The sequence below is a fragment of the Dermacentor silvarum genome, chromosome 1 (genome assembly GCF_013339745.2).
Source record: "Dermacentor silvarum isolate Dsil-2018 chromosome 1, BIME_Dsil_1.4, whole genome shotgun sequence".
Classification (NCBI taxonomy): domain Eukaryota; kingdom Metazoa; phylum Arthropoda; class Arachnida; order Ixodida; family Ixodidae; genus Dermacentor; species Dermacentor silvarum.
Window position 1 is genome coordinate 368,028,832 of NC_051154.1, and position 18,018 is coordinate 368,046,849.

At 43.7% G+C, this 18,018-nt stretch overlaps 1 long non-coding RNA gene across 1 annotated transcript in view; it reads right to left on the reverse strand.

Moving 5' to 3' along the window:
* Positions 1-5,335: 5,335 nt before the first annotated feature.
* Positions 5,336-18,018, reverse strand: part of LOC125942412 (uncharacterized) — a 161,720-nt gene continuing 149,037 nt past the window's right edge. Inside the window, exons 3-4 of the long non-coding RNA XR_007465081.1 lie at positions 6,969-7,106; positions 5,336-5,864 (exon numbers count right to left, since the gene is read on the reverse strand). This is a non-coding gene — a long non-coding RNA (uncharacterized LOC125942412). The remainder of the gene's footprint in view (positions 5,865-6,968; positions 7,107-18,018) is intronic.

Below are 18,018 nucleotides of genomic sequence, written 5' to 3' on the forward strand. Positions count from 1 at the left end.
TTATAATTGATATTAAGAGAAATAAATCAAGCTCGGCAGGATATATAGTGCGTAGGGTAGAGATAACGGGTCGACCATTAGAGTTACAGAATGGGTGCCGAGAGAAGGGAAGTGCAGTCGAGGACGGCAGAAAACTACAGGTTTTCCCGCTCAATTTAATCCGAACGCCAGCTATTTTAATCCAAGCGCCAGTCAATTTAATCCACGCACCACACATTTATTCCCAATGCCAACTAATTTATTCTATGCGCCAAGTATTTTAATCCTCTCGCCAGTGAATTTATTCCAAAATGTAGGTCCACTTGCGGGGTGTTATAGGAACTTCAAAATAACGACGAAATGTTATAATTTTGCGCGGACCAAGCGTAACTGAAGTAGACTTCTTCATAAGCTACGAAGCATACTTCAAACCACATGAAAAAGAGTCACGTGACACAACGTAACTTTCTTGAGGCTCTCATGGGTCATTCTCAACCATACTGACATGGATATCAAACGAACGGGAATTGAAGATGCTATGTGATGGTGCGCAAATAACGAATGTCAAACCAGGTGGGAAAAAGGTGTCACGTGACCTCACGTATAATTCGCTGGTCCATGCATGATTCCCAACCATATTGACATGGATATCAAGCGAACGGGCTTCGAAGAAACTTTGCGATTGTACACACGTAACGAACGTCAAACCAGGTGGTAAAAAGGTGTCACGTGACCTCACGTATAATTCGCTGGTGCATGCGTGATTCCCAACCATATTGACATGGATATCAAAAGAATGGCCTTCGAAGAAGCTTTTCGATGGTACCCACGTAATGAACGTCAACCAGGTGGGAAGATGGTGTCACGTGACCTCACGTATAATTCGCTGGCCAATGCGTGATTCCCAACCATATTGACATAGATATCAAACGAACGGGTTTCGAAAAAGCTTTGCGATGGTACACACATAACGAACGTCAAACCAGGTGGGAAAAGGGGGTCACGTGACCTCACGTATCTTTCGCTGGTCCATGGGTGATTCCCAACCATTCTTACATGAATATCAAACGAACAGGCTTCGAAGAAACTCTGCGATGGTACGCACGTCGCATTCTTCAAACAACGTGAAAAAGTCACATGACACCACGTAACTTTCTTCAGGCTCTCATGGGTCATTCGCAACCATACTGACATGGATATCAAACGAACAGGCTTCGAAAAAGCTCTGCGTTTGTACCCACACAAAGCACGTCAGAGCACGTATAAAGCAGTTTCACGCGACCTCAACACTTTCAACAGGCATTGGGTGATTCACGAACATACTAATATGCAGATAAACAAACGGGAATCGAACAGCCACTGTTACTGTTGCCACGTAAAATGATGGAAACCGAGAAGAAAAGCGCTTGACGCGACTTCACGTAACTCGGCATCGAATGTGACTGACTGCTGAACCGATTGGCATGGATATCACGGCAAAAGGAATTTGCCTTGAGAGGAGATGGTACTCAGATCTTAATCGGTAAAGCTTGGCATAATTCTTTTTTTTGTTTCCTCGCCACGCCCAGGAAGACTGAAATATGTGAGAATTCTGGTTTCGTTAGTTGCTCTTAACACATTAACGCTGCTCTTCGAATTGTTGTAAAGTTCTCGTTACTCGAAATGCTGTGCTGATTTGCGCGTAATTATTGCACACTGACTGAGCTGGAAAAGATGGTTTTATTTATTTTTTTTAACAGCGAAGCTTTTTAAGCCAGTCGCAATTTGTCGTGCGTAGCCGTGGTAGCCATGGCAACTCAAAGGAGGGGGAGACCGCGTAGTGGTATCCTCCTCGCCAGCACCCTGCTTTCCCGACCCCCGCGTCTCTTCTCTCCGCGGCGCGCTGATCCAGGAGAAAAAAAAGGCGAAAGCTTGCACTAGGCCGCGCAAAGCTCAAGCCACAGCGAAGCTGGCCGATTGATATCGAACGGCAAGCCTCCAACGCGTTCGGAGGCGGCAAGCAGTAGCGTTCGTGGCACTGTGCCAACCTTCGTTAGCCTGCCTGTGTTTGTGGCATGCCAGGAGCGCTGTCGCTCGTAGGCACCTACGCGTCCGGCGCTAGTCACGCGAAATGTCGCGAAAGGGAAGGTGCCTCCGAAAATGATCGCTCGAGTATACCTTCCTACATGCGTAGTTAAGTTAAACCAAGTTAACACCTAGCAGCACGCAAGTTCATACCTAGCAGTAGCAGCCAGTAAGCTTCGCTGTGCCTAAGCTTTGCGCGACCGAGTGCAAACTTGCCTGATAATTTTTTGTAGCCGAGTCAGGATCTTTCTGTTGCTCAGTACGAGCTGCATAAAATTGTTCTTCCTAGCATCAAAGAAGCCTCCGAATACACGCAAAATTGCCGCGTGACTGGCCGCTCGAAGCACTTTGCGTGTATTCGCGAGCTTCTTACACACTTTTATGTGTGTAAGAAGCTCGCGAATACACTTTTATGTAGCACGGATTGAGCAACAAAAAGCTGTATTTGTAGTTTTTCATGTAGCTCTACAATTTTCTCATTGAAACTTTTCAACTAATTTTATGTTTGACAAGTTGAATAATTAATACTAATTATGTAATTAGGCAGAGTGCAAAATAATTTCAGTATCTCCAAGCGACGGCAAGCCAGATTACCTTGGTTCTCTCCAGCTACGTGGCATTTGCATATTTTTGAATCTTGGGGCATGATAGTTGCGACACCCTGTATCGTATACTTCCTTTCCGGCAGAACGGACTGTACGGTGCTCAGCAACTTAAACGCCATAATCGCACCGCATGACGGTTGGCGCTTTTTGCTCCATCAGTCAACAATGTGTGATCAGGGGGTATCAAATTCGTCACAAAGGCTCTGGCTATCATCGTTAACAACAATTTTTCAACTCGGTGGACCGAGGGCTCATAGATGGCGCAAAAATTGTTCGCAGCGATGCCCTCGAAGCGTCACCTTTCAATCGCTGAGCACTGTACCTTCATCGTTACCTCTGCGTGCAAGGACACCTTTGCTTACCAGCCGGGGTAGCTCAGTCAGCTAAGTCAGCTAATCCCGGCCGCGGCGACCGCATTTCGATGGAGGCGAAATGTAAAAACACCCGAGTGCTTGCGTTGTAGTGCACGTTAAAGAACCCCAGGTGGTCAACATTAATCCGGAGCCCTCCACTACGGCGAGCCTCATAATCACAACTGGTTTTGGCACGTAAAACCCCAGAAAGAAGAAGAAGAAGTCACCTTTACTTGTGATTTTTCACTCGCCGCGGTGCACTCAATAAACATGGTTTTGCGCTGCTGAGCTCGAAGGCGCGGGTTTGACCACGCTCTCGGCGACCGCATTTCGAAGGGGCGAAATTTGACAACGCTCGTATACTTAGATTGAAGTCCACTGTGAAAAACGCCAGGTAGTCATAATCATTTCATTATTGCCAACTACGGCATGTCTAATAACTATATCATGGTGCTACACGAAAACCCCCATATTTAACCTAACTCTGTATTCTCTTTTAATCTGCCTGGAATCCGTGCGCCCAGTTAGCGCTTGCTCACTACTCTACTAATTCAGTTATACTGGGACGGCTGTAAGTGAAATCAAACATAGCAAAATGTATTGCTGTTTATTGTAAAACGGTTTAAAGGAATACGTTAATTGAATTACGGAAATTTGTTTATAACCCCAGCAGCACTCACTCAGGCAATCTTTCTCATTGAATAAAGATGGCCTTCACATGTCGCAACAGTTCAGTGCGGCATCCAAAAAGGAACAAGTGTGCTCGTCATATGAAGCACAGTCCGCACTTTGTACTCGCTGCATGAAGTGTACGGCTGCCTCGATGAGCATGGCCCGTCGGTGCTCTTTCTATGTCATGCCCGGTGAAGTTGTGAGCAATTCGTGGTGGCGCTCACTCACGAAAGATTTAACATGCCACTTGAACTTTGAAAACATCTCTTCAATAGGATTGAAGAAGGGGCTGTAGGGTGGCAGATTCTTCACAGAGTTTGTCATGCTTACGAGGGTGGCGTTTTCAGCGCGATGGCGGGCCGGTGCGTTGTCAAAAATGAATACGGCGAGGCTGGTGGGGACATTTTGTTGAACTTGCTTCGAGGCTTCAGCAAGAAATTCATTGAATACTAGCCAATGAACTTCATCTACTGCCTTCCAGATAATTATTACATCTGCAGACATACACGCTATAACGTTTATGTTTGCACCCTTCGTGCTAGGCACCATTCTAACAGCTGGTGTTCCGCGCTTTGCCCTGGCGAAGCTTCTGGCACACCACACATTGAAATTTGTCTCATCGACATAAATTCGGGAGCGATTTAAAGTTTGATTTTGGAGCCATTGCGCGTAGTCGCTGCGGTCACGCTTCACGTCGCTCCGGTTACGATCAGCTGGTCTGGGAGTGGCAAGTTTCAGGGTGTAGCCGTGACCATCGAGCAGTCGGTCAATAGTAAACGTGCTTACTTGAAGTCCTTGGTACATTTCAGATAGTGTTGTCCGTATTTTATTGAGCGTAAATGCCGGATTTTCATCCACTATCTCACAAACAGTGCTAGCGATGTCTGGCCCAACCATTGTAGGATTTTCCTACATTAAAAGAAATTATGTCATGTACAGGGATTTGAGGTACTGTTGTCACTGCCATCTACCGAACTTCAATACAGTGCACCAACGTAAGAGTCATGTGCAGCGAAAAGAAATGAATGAATGAATAAACAAAAATATTTCAAGTAAATGTTTTTAGCTTCGTTTTCTAATAACATGTGTGTTTACGCGATTGTAGTGTTATAGCGGTCTTTTGGTCAGCAATAAAACTGCTTAACTGCAGCAGGGTTCGTACTACATGTTCCCGTAAGTATGCATTTTATAAGCTGGGAGTACCCTTTCGAAGTTACTAACGGGCAGAGTTTTGAAGTACTTTTTTTATAGCGTAAGTATTCTTTTGGCGAGTTCCCAGCCACGTCACATGAAAAGTGTGACGTGGCTTGTATCTCCAGGAAAGTTCGTAATTAGCGAAGTTAAGACATTTAATCATTATATTAGCATGAATTTGGAACATTTGTTTCTTCATAACAGATAAGGAATAATTTCACTAAAAAGAAAGAAAGAAAATAAGAAAATACGCAAAAAAGGAAACTATCTTTTTCCAGTTCAGTCAGTGTGCAGTAATTACGCACAATCAACACAACATTCCGAGTAACGCGAACTTCACAGCAATTCGATAGTATAGGTAATGTGTGAATACCAACTACTGAAACCAGAATTCGCACGTATTTCAGTCTCCCTGTGTGCGTGCGAGGAATAAAAAAGTTATGGTAAAGTTTACCGATTCAGTTCTATGCGCATCACCTCCTTTCAAGGTAAATTCCTGGCGCCGTGATATCCATGTCAATCTGTTCAGTAGTCAGTCACATTCGATGCAGAGTTACGTGAAGTCATGTGACGCGCTTTTCTTCTTGGTTTCCGTCGTTTTACGTGGAAACAGTCAGATTGACTGTTCGATTCCCGTTCGTTTAATATGCATTGTTAGTATGCTCGTAGATCACCCAATGTCTATTGAAAATTTTGAGGTCACTTGACACTGCTTTATACTTGGTCTGACGTGCTTTTCGTGGGCACAAGCGCAGAGCTTTATTGAAGCGCATTCGTTTGATATGTATATGAGTACGGTTGGGAATGACCCATGAGAGCCTGGCGAAAGTTACGTGATGTCACGTGACTCTTTTTTCACGTTGTTTGAAGTACGCGACGTGCGTACCATCGCAGAGCTTCTTCAAAGCCCGTTCGTTTGATATCCATGTAAGTATGGTTGGGAATCACGCATGGACCAGCGAAAGATACGAGAGGTCACGTGACACCCTTTTCCTACCTGGTTTGACGTTCGTTATGAGTGTACCATCACATAGCTTATTCAATTCCCGTTCGTTTGATATTCATGTCAGTTGGTTGGGAATGAGCCATGAGAGTCTGAAGAAAGTTACGTCAGAACACGTGACACCCTTTTCCCACCTGGTTTGACGTTCGTTACGTGTGTAGCATCGCCTAGCTTCTTCGAAGCCCGTTCCTTTGATTTCCATGTCAGTATGGTTGGGAATCACGCATGGGGCAGCGAAAGATACGTGAGGTCACGTGACACTTTTTTCTCACCTGGTTTAACGTCCCTTACGTGTGTACCATTGCAGAGCTTCTTCAAAGGCCGTTCGTTTGATATCTATGCCAATATGGTTGGGAATTACGCATGGGCCAGCGAAATATACGTGAGGTCACCTGACACCTTTTTCCCACCTGGTTTGACATTCGTTATGTTTGCACCATCGCATAGCTTCTTCAATTACCGTTCGTTTGATATCCATGTCAATATCGTTCGTAATCACACATGGACCAGCGAATTATACGTGAGGTCACGTGACACGCTTTTCCCACATGGTTTGACGTTCGTTACATGTGTACAATCGCAAAGCTTGTTCGAAGCTCGTTCGTTTGATATCCATGTCAATATCGTTCGCAATCACACATGGACCAGCGAATTATTCATGAGGTCACGTGACACGCTTTTCCCACATGGTTTGACGTTCGTTACATGTTTACAATCGCAAAGCTTGTTCGAAGCTCGTTCGTTTGATATCCATGTCAATATCGTTCGTAATCACACATGGACCAGCGAATGATACGTGAGGTCACGTGACACGCTTTTCGCACATGGTTTGACGTTCGTTACATGTGTACAATCGCAAAGCTTGTTCGAAGCTCGTTCGTTTGATATCAATGTCAATATGGTTGGGAATCACCCATGGGCCAACGAATTATACGTGAAATCACGTGACACCTTTTCCCACCTGGTTTGACGTTCGTTACGTGTGTACCATCGCAGAGCTTCTTCAAAGGCCGTTCGTTTGATATCCATGTAATATGGTTGGGAATCACGCATGGACCAGCGGATGACACGTGAGGTCACGTGACTCCTTTTTCCCACCTGGTTTGACGTTCTTTACGTGTGTACCATCGCAAAGCTTCTTCGAAGGCCGTTCCTTTGATATCCATGTCAATATGGTTGGGAATCACGCATGGACCAGCGAAAGATACGTGAGGTCACGTGAGACCTTTTTCCCACCTGGTTTGACATTCGTTATGTGTTCACAATCGCATAGCTTCTTCAATTCCCGTTCGTTTGATATCCATGTCAGTATGGTTGGGAATGACCCATGACAGCCACAAGAAAGTTGCGTTATGTCACGTGACTCTTTTTCGTGTGGTTTGAAGTACGCTTCGTAGCGTATGAAGAGGTCGACTTCAGTTACGTTTGGTCTGCGCAAAATTATAACACTTCGTCGTTATTTTGAAGTTCCTATAACACCCCGCAAGGGGACCTACACTTTGGATTAAGTTCACTTGCATGAGGATTAAAATACTTGGCGCGTAGATTAAATTATTTGGCATTGAGATTAAATGTGTGGCGCGTGGAATAAATTGACTGGCGTTTGGTATAAAATAGCTGGCGTTCGGATTAAGTTGAGCGCGAAAACCTGTAGTCAGAAGACCACGAAAGGCTCAAGTCAATTTTCTAGCTTGGCGATTGGTCACATTTATCGGTATAAACGTGGCATGCCATAGCAATAAAAACGTAGATAAATATTTTCCACGCATAAAACACTACTTCAATGGTTTTATATACGGTATATGGAACGTGTTTACGCAATATTTAGCGAGTTGTAATGTTTCAATTTCGAGAAATCCAGCTAATGTGTTTTATTGCTTGGCATGGCAGCATTTCGTCTACTTCCAGAAGGAAGGAGCTGGCTTCCTCTGCAGATTTAATTAGCAGTCATTGCACCACCACGCAGAAACACTTGCACGGAAACATTTGCTCGCACATTTGATGACAAGCTTACAGGAGGATGACTTTAGTGAGCACCATTTTTCATGCGAATTAAAAACGCGGCTACGATTGTACCTTCCACTGGATGCCAGGTCCAGCGGCCGTGAAGCAGAACATACGAGCTGACTATCTCAGCAAGCGTATAGGTGTAGAAAACTGAAAGTTGTCGTCGCCATTTGCGCACCTTATAAACCCACACACTTCTAACCTCCGATAACGCGTCACACATATTATGATCCACATTCTGTCGAAATATGTTATTGCTTCCACTTTTGTTTCTCTCAGGGAAGAGGGCAAACTTGGTAAGCGTTTCATATGAAGCCTGCAAACAGGCAGAAAAACGAGCGCTTAGCAATGTCCATTCTGCACCTAATTACCTCACAGACTTCGAAATTCGTCAGCGCATTATCCCTTACATCACCTAAAGAACTATCAACTTGAATTGTCAACAGGTTTTGCCGCTCAATGTAATCCAAGCGCAAGTCAATTTATTCCGAGCGTCAGTCAATTTAATCTGACTGCCATTCAAATTAATCCACGTGCCAGTCATTTTAATCCGAGCGACATTCAATTTAATCCAAGCACCACTGAATTTAATCCAAATGCCAGCCGAAATAATCCAAACACCAGTGAATTTAATCCAAGCATAACGCAGTTAAAGAACCTTTCAACTTTAGGGCAACTGAAATTTTGTGGAAAGATTAGGGGCAATACCTCCAAAATAAAAGTACCATATGAGAGACCAATAGCTTTCCTGCCACGTGACTAACGGCAACCTTTGGAGGGTTTCTTGTAAGGCCAAAGCCTTGCCCATTGAACACACATTGGTCTATAAGCCGTCTTCAAGACGTCTTGACAAGATGAGCAAGACGTCTTCAAAACCATTTTAAACGTTTAGAAGACGTCTTGGAGACATTTTGGCAAGATATTAAGAACTTCGTCATCTTACCAAGATTTTGTCGGACGTCTTTAAACGTCTTGTAGCCGTCTCTAAGACCGTCTAATGCACCGCCAAATTTGGGATATCAGACGTTTTGCAAGACGTCTGGTAGACGTCTTAAAGACGGCTAGAAGACGTCTTGCAAGACATCTTGGGAACGTTTTGAAAACGGCTACAAAACGTTCTGCTGGACGTTTTGAGGATGTCTTGAAAACATTTTTAAATGCTTTAAACATCTACTGGCCAACTAAGGCATGACCTTTTCTAGCCGCTCGTATTTAGCTAATTAAGCCCTAAATTGTTTTACAGTATTTACAAAAGATAGTGAGTGTACATATACTTAGTCACGTCATTCTGTGTTGAAATAACCTACGTCGTGCTCAGATTTCACAGGACGTGAAATTTGAACACGACGTAGGTTATTTCAACACAGAATGTATTCCATAAAAGTTACCAAGTGTTCACTTTGTGGGAAAAAAGTGAACTGTACTGAAGGGACTGGGCCATGGTGCTGGTGAAGGAAGAAAAAGACAAGCAACGCTTGCTCGCCCGCTTCGCCATAGCTCCCTTTTGACTTGTTTCAGTCTCCCGTTCAAACGCCAGATCGAGTGCTGCTAGGCAAACATCCCCATTGCAGAACAAATAAGCAATAAACATGGTGACTGAATATATACATACTATATAAAGCACAACGGACTTGACCTCTCTAAACTTTAGTTCAGCACATTTTAAATAGTCCCTAGAAGCAAAAATTACGTCATATTGCAATCCAGATGGTCTGTCTACTTCCGATGTCAACTATCCAACAAAATGTTGCTTAGTTTCAGTGATCTTGCTAGAAACGGCATACACTGCCCATTACGTCCAGGAAGACCCAATATCATTTTACTTACCTTGTCAATACTGAGGTACCTTTGCAGATGGAATAATATCAAAGACTCCAGCAACACAAGATAAAAAGTAAGTTCGAAAGTAAGGATGATGCAAAGAAAGAATGCAGTATTAAAAATCGGCGTAAGAACCAATTTCTTGATTGCGCGAAGAAAGTTGTGTATCAGGTTCCTATGACATGTGGTCATGTGTACGTAGGGCAGACTGCAAGATACATTAACACGAGGCTAAGGGAACACTTTTCCAGTCTGAAAGGTAACCCTAGTAAGCATTTGGCCATGCATTGTCAAGAACATGCATGCTCACCTTGTCTTAAGCAACGGCATATTGTTTAGGCATCGAAATCAAACCGCGAGAGAATTTGTGGAAGCGCACTGGATTGCAACACTAAAAGAAAAATGCACCCGCAATCCTTCTGTTTCACTGCTAGATTCGCTCCTTTCTTTTCATCTTAAGTGCTTGTTTTATGCGCATCGCTGTTTTTATGCGCATCGCTGTTTTTATGTTGACCGGGTCGCGCTTATCCGTGGCATTTTTATCACAAGTGTTATTATATGCGCTATTGATGTGTTCTGTTGACTGGATAGCACAGGTCTGTGGGTTCTTAAGTAAATGGTCCTTTAAAAATAAAACCAGTTGTTAGAAAGCGATCGTGCTTGTGTTGCTCCTTTTCTTAGTGCGTGTTTGTTTATGCACAAAACATTTTTTTAAATGAATCTGTTCCACCTAGGCCGACTCGCAGTTTGGCTTCCTTTTTTTAAAGGTAATGGACACGTATGGCTATCATATCCATGTACAGTATGACCTTCATTCCCAACCAATCAAAGTGAACAGCACTACCTTATGCGTGAGGTGCCTTCTGTCTCACACATTCTCCCAAACATTATTAGCGCGGAATGATGAGGTTGGCAGGGAAACTGATTTATGGAGCAATATAAAGTATTAAGTACTCCGCTCTTAATGTTTTCTCTGCTGTTTAAGCATCGTTGGGTCTTATAATAAGAAAATACGGAAGAAATACAACATGCAGAATTCACGACGCAACCCCTTTGGAAGTATTTAGTAGTCTGAATTATTAGGGATTGCATAATTAGATTAGAAGGATTTCATTCCACTGCAAGAATGGCATCATCCCAATAATTCTTGCGATTCTGCTATATTTATTTTTATTTCAGTTGGAATGTAGATGGATCGACAGCGATATCGCTTGACATGCCTTCGATTGACTGTTTCTCCAATTTAAGCAAACTCATATTCTGAAGTGACCTTGTAGATGATACCAAAAACTTGCTCAGCAGGAGTATGTCTAACATTCACGAGATCTGAGGCTCTTGAACGCATATCTAAGAAAGCCTGGGGTGCATGCTGCCATCTCATTTATACAGCAAGTTTCCGGATATCATCTATAAGTTTTCTTGTGATGAATTTAAATTTGCTTGTACGGCCGGGAGAAACACGGAACTTGAACAGGTGAATTATGCAGCATAAGAATGATGTCAGCAAGAAGCAGGCATCAAGAAGCATTGTCGCTCAACACGCATAAACCGTCAAAAGAATTTTGGGATGATTTAAAATTCTGATAGTGTAATGAAATTTGTTTTCTAATCTACATCTAAACTCCTTGATTACTCAGCCTACTACCACTACCTTTGCCAGAAACATTCATAGTAATTATCCTACCTATGCCAAATTATTCCGACCAATATTCAAGCCTTCATAAGCTGTTTTTTTCACTGCCAATTCTCTGTGGGAGAAGATGTGTCCTATTTCTATCTACCTATTTCTCGTTCACTGTTCACTCTCAAACTGCATTAAGCTTGAGCAAGTTCAATGCTTAAAGCTGCGATTCCCTTTCCCTCTGCCATCTTTGACCCACCTGGTTAGCTAAGTAGGTAGAAAAACTGCAGAAGAAAGGTGGTGGTGCTGAGTTGGACTTGTGCCCCAAGGAACCTTTGCACGGTGGCTCGAGGAGCAACTGCTTGTGTCATGGAGTGGCTCAAGCTGTGATGAGTTCACTTTGTAAAACACAGCTGGTTACTGCTAGCCCGTCTTTGCCGGAACAGGAATGAACGTCGGCAGTCAGCGGTCTCGGTTTCTTCCTTGAGGGCCAATGCCGTGTAAAGAAACCTTGTCTCGACAGGCTGCATAAAAGAAGGATAATTTCGTGAGCTAAGTCTTTTTCCTAAAAGAACCCATTTAAGTTGTATTCGTAACTTTGCGACACTTTCCGGGTGATGCCAGATGTTCTTCATTGCACAATACCACACTCATGACTGAGCTGTGGTCATTCTGAATGCATCTTGCTACAAGTGACGGGACCATATATAGGAATGCAACCAAAATAGTAAACATTTGTTGTAGCTTCTGTATATGGCACTATTCGAATGAGACATTTGTAGCGCTCTTCTCAGCTCAGTACACTTATTTATAGTTATTTTACTTTTTATGAGGAAATTGCCATGAGCTTCTCTTGAAAAGTAGGTAAACATTCTTGCTTCAGTTTATTCTTTAAATTCTTGCATCACGAATGGATATCAGGAACCCATTTACACCACAGGCAGAGCTCCATATGTTTAAAAACATTATAAATCAAAGTACAATATTACAATTTTCATAATCGTGTCATGCTAGTATTATTGGAGGCTATGGCTTCTTCAAGCAATTATTTTTTATTAAGGTGGAAGCAGTTATCAAATTAAATTGTTTGCAGTAAGGGTGTACAATCCACAAAATCAATCAAAAAGGTCAAGTTGTGTTCACTATTCAAATGTTTAGGCTAGGTTTGGTTAGGATAGGTTACATACAACAGCTAATAAACAATGCAAAATTACAAATCTAAACTGAAGAAGAAACCAGTTTTTGAATATGGAGCAAAACGCCACCAGCTCATGTGGACTACACCCTTACTATGTACTCCAAGCGAAGGATGTTGTTACAGCAATGCTTGAACACTATATGAACGTAACAATCAACAACCTTAAGCATAATCATAACACCACTAAAAAAATCGTGCTTTGAAGATTCCCTATCCGGAATTGTCAACAAATTGTTCTGGTGTTGTTTGTGTTGAGCTTGTGCGTTCCCAAATGCAAGCTCACATCTCCAATTTCTCTAAAGGCAATATCAGCTTTCTCAAGATAAGTATGATGTGCAGACAAAGCGGATAATTCATGGCAATCATGAACACTTTGATGTGTTTACCAGTGGGCTCACTATTGCAGCCATGAAATTATGAGATGCAGACGCATTTTACGTTGAAACCGGTTTTGTGGAGTACTGCATGCTTCCCAGGCTTCTCCAGTTGTGAGAGCCGTCTCCCCTACACAAATGAGGGAGGAGGAATAAAAAAAATAATTTCAACATGCAACAATATGTTGGTCATTTGCTAGTATCCAGCAGGCTTTTTGACTCCTAGCTTGCCTCATGCAAATCTACTATGCGCAGTACCATGCACAATATTTGCTTTGCCCAAGCATCAGCCACTTTACGATGAAATGTGTACAGAGCCCTTGCTCTGTACTGAGGTTTTCTGCTTTGGAAACAGTTACTGTTCGTTCAGCTGGTGTCAAGAAAGGGGACATAAAATACTGTGTGCACCACTGATCTCTACTATGTTTTGCCGGATGCCGCTTTGCTGCCCACAGAGCCAGGCGTAGATGCAGCCAGCGGAAATGCAGTGTCGTGCAGCGGCTTGTCCCAAAAGTAGGGCATACGCTGCACTTACTAGTGTGTGCTATCACATAATATTGCTGCCATAAAAATTTTTCTTCTTGGTTTTCCTCATCTAGGACATCTCTCCACATGTGTGGTGAGAGCTTTTACGACGTTCTGAATCGGAACGTGAGAAGTTTTTCTTACAAAAAGCAGTTTTTGATTCACAAGTGTTTTCAGCACGCGCCAGTCATGTTAGCGACGCTGTCGGCGCTATGATGTAAAATTCTGGACGTCTTCTCGAAATACTTCTCTGTACTGCTTTGGTAGCTTACGGCACAACAGGCAAGCATTATAGAAGAAATGCCGCACTCCCGTGCAGGTGAAATGCCACAGCAAAGTCATGAAGTACCAACTTCCTGGACAAGGTTGGCTTCAGTCGAAGGCTCTCAATGCGCTATCCAGCCCCCTATAGTAGAGCTCAGTGGTGTGCAACCTTTTATACTAGCTTTGCTTTCTAGTCGGAACATTGGAATCAGCTCCCACCTTACTTTTCTCAACCTGTGACATGCAAACAGAAAGTCACATCACTGTATTGACTCTATGGCTTTAGTTTTGTAAGCGAACTGCCTGCATATTCTAGCATGTTAGTAAAAATATAGTCGGTAAATTTTTACTGTTACAACACAGGTTAGTTGGCTGATATAAATGTGAAACATGTTACCAGCCTTCTGACAGTATGCAAGAAGCAGAACTGAAATTTACTTGGCACAGGGGCTACAGCACACACCACCGCAGCAGTGACGTCGGAATTTCTCGCGAAAACGGCTAATTTGTTTCCTGGCCGGCACGGTTGCGTGTAGACTCCGCTGCCCTAAACGATGCAGGAGATGAAGTGCTTGTGGCCGGGTAACACGCGCGTAAATCCCCGACAGACCTCATTTAAGATCTATAGTGTGGCTATATCACGCAAGTCGTGCATGAAATCTACGCCCAGCGTCTTTCTGTGCATCAATAATGTGGTCTAGTCAATGCCATTCCGGAGTATATACCATGCGCGCATGATTGAACTCATCTCGAGCGCACGTAGTACGCGACCGATCGCCTAGCCGCACGCGCGCTCGCTGCATATTTCGCACGCGCCATTAACTACGCATATACTCGCACACGACGTTGACCCGTAGATGAGAATGCACATAAGGTACAACCACGACAAGAAAACTCTCGTATGAAAAAAATGCATACTCACGCACACGTTGACTTCGGTCTCTTCTGTTACCACGTTGCGCACAAGGCAAGGCTGTCGTCGATGGCGATGGCGCTAATTCCGGGACGAAAGGAGAGAGAGGAATTCGAGGAACCGACGCTCTTTTTTTGCGCCACCTCTCGAATAACCAGTATAAAAGTACATTATTATTTCATCAATTACGGCGCATGATACGCCATAAAAACAAGCATACCGGGAAGCGCGTTCAAGTCGCGCGGGTCTGACCAGAATGATTGAATGACAAAAACGAAAAAAATGTATATTAATGTTTGTACTAATCCGATCCGCAATCCAGCTTTCCGTGGCTGTAGAGTGTACTAGTGGCTGCTTCGCTACGGTTTGCAGGTGGTGTAGCTGAATCGAACGCACTTTTGACACGTTCGATTCACCTGTATTAACAGCTCATTCGTTTCAGCGGTGCAGCAATGGCGCCTTTGAACACCCTATGAGAAACCCGCCGTTCGTTTCAAAATATACAGGAAAGGTGCAGGGCTGGTTCGCGATTTTGCTGCACCCTTTCTACTGTCGGTGCCGACTTGGTGCAGTCGTGTAGGTACAGTGTCCTAGAATGTACATACCTTATATTCTAATACACTGTGGTACAGGTGCGAAGCAGCAGCGCAGCAGACGACACAGCACACATGCACAAGCGCCGTTAAAACCGAGCTTACGGGTATCTGCCGTGTCTAGGCAAGCGCGGGTGTATTAACGGCTCTGAATCCGAATACACCAGCAGCTCAGGACCTATTTAACGCAAGCCGTGCACATTGGTCGGACCAAACACACACCTGCACCGGGTCTGCACCTCGGCATTCCTTTCGTGTGCCGCGCTGTGCCTGCGCCGCAGAAATCGAGCTGCAAAATTACTGAAATTTTCGTGAATCGGTGTCCGAACTGGTTCACAGTGGTGTAGGCGAATCGAACGGGCCTTTAAAAAATCCGTTCGATTCATGGAGGAAGGAAAAAAATGTCGCAGTTTCGCCCGAAAGGCGAAGCATTAATTGCGATAGCGAATTAGCAGAGAGCAATTCGGAGTAGGGATAGTAGTTTTATCGGCTGCATTAAGTTGGACACATTCACCTACTAACTGAATTAACAAGCGTGGTGTCAGCGCGCCCAAGCACACATGAATAGATCACACACGATGAACGCAGACAACCACTTTCAAAACATTGGCAGGAAACGTAGCTGCCGCAGCGAGCGAAGTTTCGTGCGGTTTATCGCTTCAACGGAAAACTGAGCGGCCGAATGCACAGCGCCTACAAAGGTCACAGCCGTTTGGAGGTCGCTTGCAAAATAAGGCGCGCGCGACAACACCGGTAGCGCGTACCGGCGCAAACATAATAAAGAGCCAAGCGCAAAGCGCAAAGTACATGAAAACATTTGTTGGCAGAGTAGAAGCCGCCCCCCCCCCTCCCTGCCGCGCTTCCTTCCCGCTTTGCTCATTTCGCGTGGGAGATTGCGTCGCCAGTTTCCCTGGCGCCAGGTTGCAAGATTTTATCGCCCTTGGACTTTATATAGAACCTCACGCCGGCGGCGACGACGACGGCAGAAATCTGCTTGAAGTGTCCATATAATTGCTATCGCAATAAAAACTTCCTTCATGGAGGAAGAAATTTTTTTCCTCCATGTTACTATGTTAGCAGAATTACAAAAAGACAAGCTTCCTTGTGGGGGCACGTGGAAGCAATAAAAGAGCAAAAATTGTGCCTATGCGTAATTGACTGCTTGACGTTTGGCATCATTTCCTTTGCCTATATAGAGGGGCTGTATTGGAGACATGATAGTATTGTTTATTACAGAAACGAGCATGCAAACAAAGAAGACTGATAAAGAAGCAAGGGGAAGCGCTGACTCGCAATTGAGGTTTTTATAGATGCTGTGTATAGTGAGATATACAACAAACATAAAAACGACAACAGACTACTAGCTTCAAAATAAAAAGCACAACTATTTATGCACTTAAGAACGTCTTTTTCATTCACAATACCAGGAATCTGGGACATCGCCGAACAGCGCCTCTAGTGGCCGCCTCTGAAAACATGCGCATTTTCTATGGGAGAGCGTCGTTTTTCCCAAATAACTAATCATACAAGCCATCTTTCAAAATATTACCGTGGAAATAGGCTCTAGGAGCTTAGCCCGACATCTCATGCAAGCGGTACCATTACTTACGACAGAAAACCCGTTCCAAATTGCGGGCGAAGTTCGAAGTATGGGAGTCTATGGAAAAGGCCAAATTTTGGAGGCTTTTTTGGCCAGTAAAAAGCAATTTGCGATGAGCCTATTGCATCGATCGACGTATTATTGGGGATTTATCAACTTCAATGACTCGGCTTTCAGCTAGTTGCAGCAGCAACTCTTGAAATGGCAAAAAAGTCGTTCCAAAATCGCAGTTTTCATAACAAGGTCGCAGAATTTATTGTGGTACGTATATAAACCTAGTTTTTGCCTCGGGCAGCACTCAAACCCATAGCCGAGCGTTCTGCGCGACCACTGATTAGGATCGCTGATACCACGATTGGCAGTTCGCAGGTTCGAAGCCAGCGGCGCAGCTATTTTTTTTATCACTTTGTCGCTGCTTAGTTTGGCCGTTTCCCGCCAGATGGCATATTCCGAAACGCAGGTCATTTAGTTGCGGTTCTTGTTTCGTTTCTTTCTACTGTACCAACGTCTTCCTAAAAAAAATAGCTGGCTGGTTTCGTGAACATGCGAACGTGCTTCCAAACTTCTTTTGCACTTTAGGTGTAATGTATTTTAGACAATAAACCCAACTTTGTGTTTTCAAAGTTGATTTCTTTCTTAAGGCAAACATTTATGAAGACATTACTACGAAATATTTTTGCCTATTCAGCTATGTCATGGAAAGGCGTGTTTGTGCGACTTTTGTTCAGACTGAAACGTACCACAAAAATAAACAGCTTCCCGTGAGTGCAATTAAAAGACGCAGAAGTAGAAAACTTGGCTGCAGACCCAGACGTAGTATTCTTACAAAGGAATACAGAAGCTATTTGACTGAGTATATTTGCATTATATCAAAGCAGAATTTTTGCGTACCGGATCTTCGGTGGAAATGAAGGCTGTCCGAATTATTTAACAAGCTTTTTTGCTTAGTACAAACCAATGCCTCGAAACATAAACATTCTATCCTCAATATGCAGCGCACGTGTCTTATCATTTGAACCATTCCCATATACCTTCACGAAATTCCCGAAATACTAAAGGTCTTCATATCCTTTTACCACGACGTACGCAGAGGAGTATTGGAAATAATGCGAAAGGACACCGGGGCGTGTTAATGTAGTTTGTCGTGTAAAAATAGAGAACTATTCCAATCACAGACCACACCCTTTTTGAGTTATGCCCACAAAGCGTTGCAAGACATTTTTTTCGGCTAG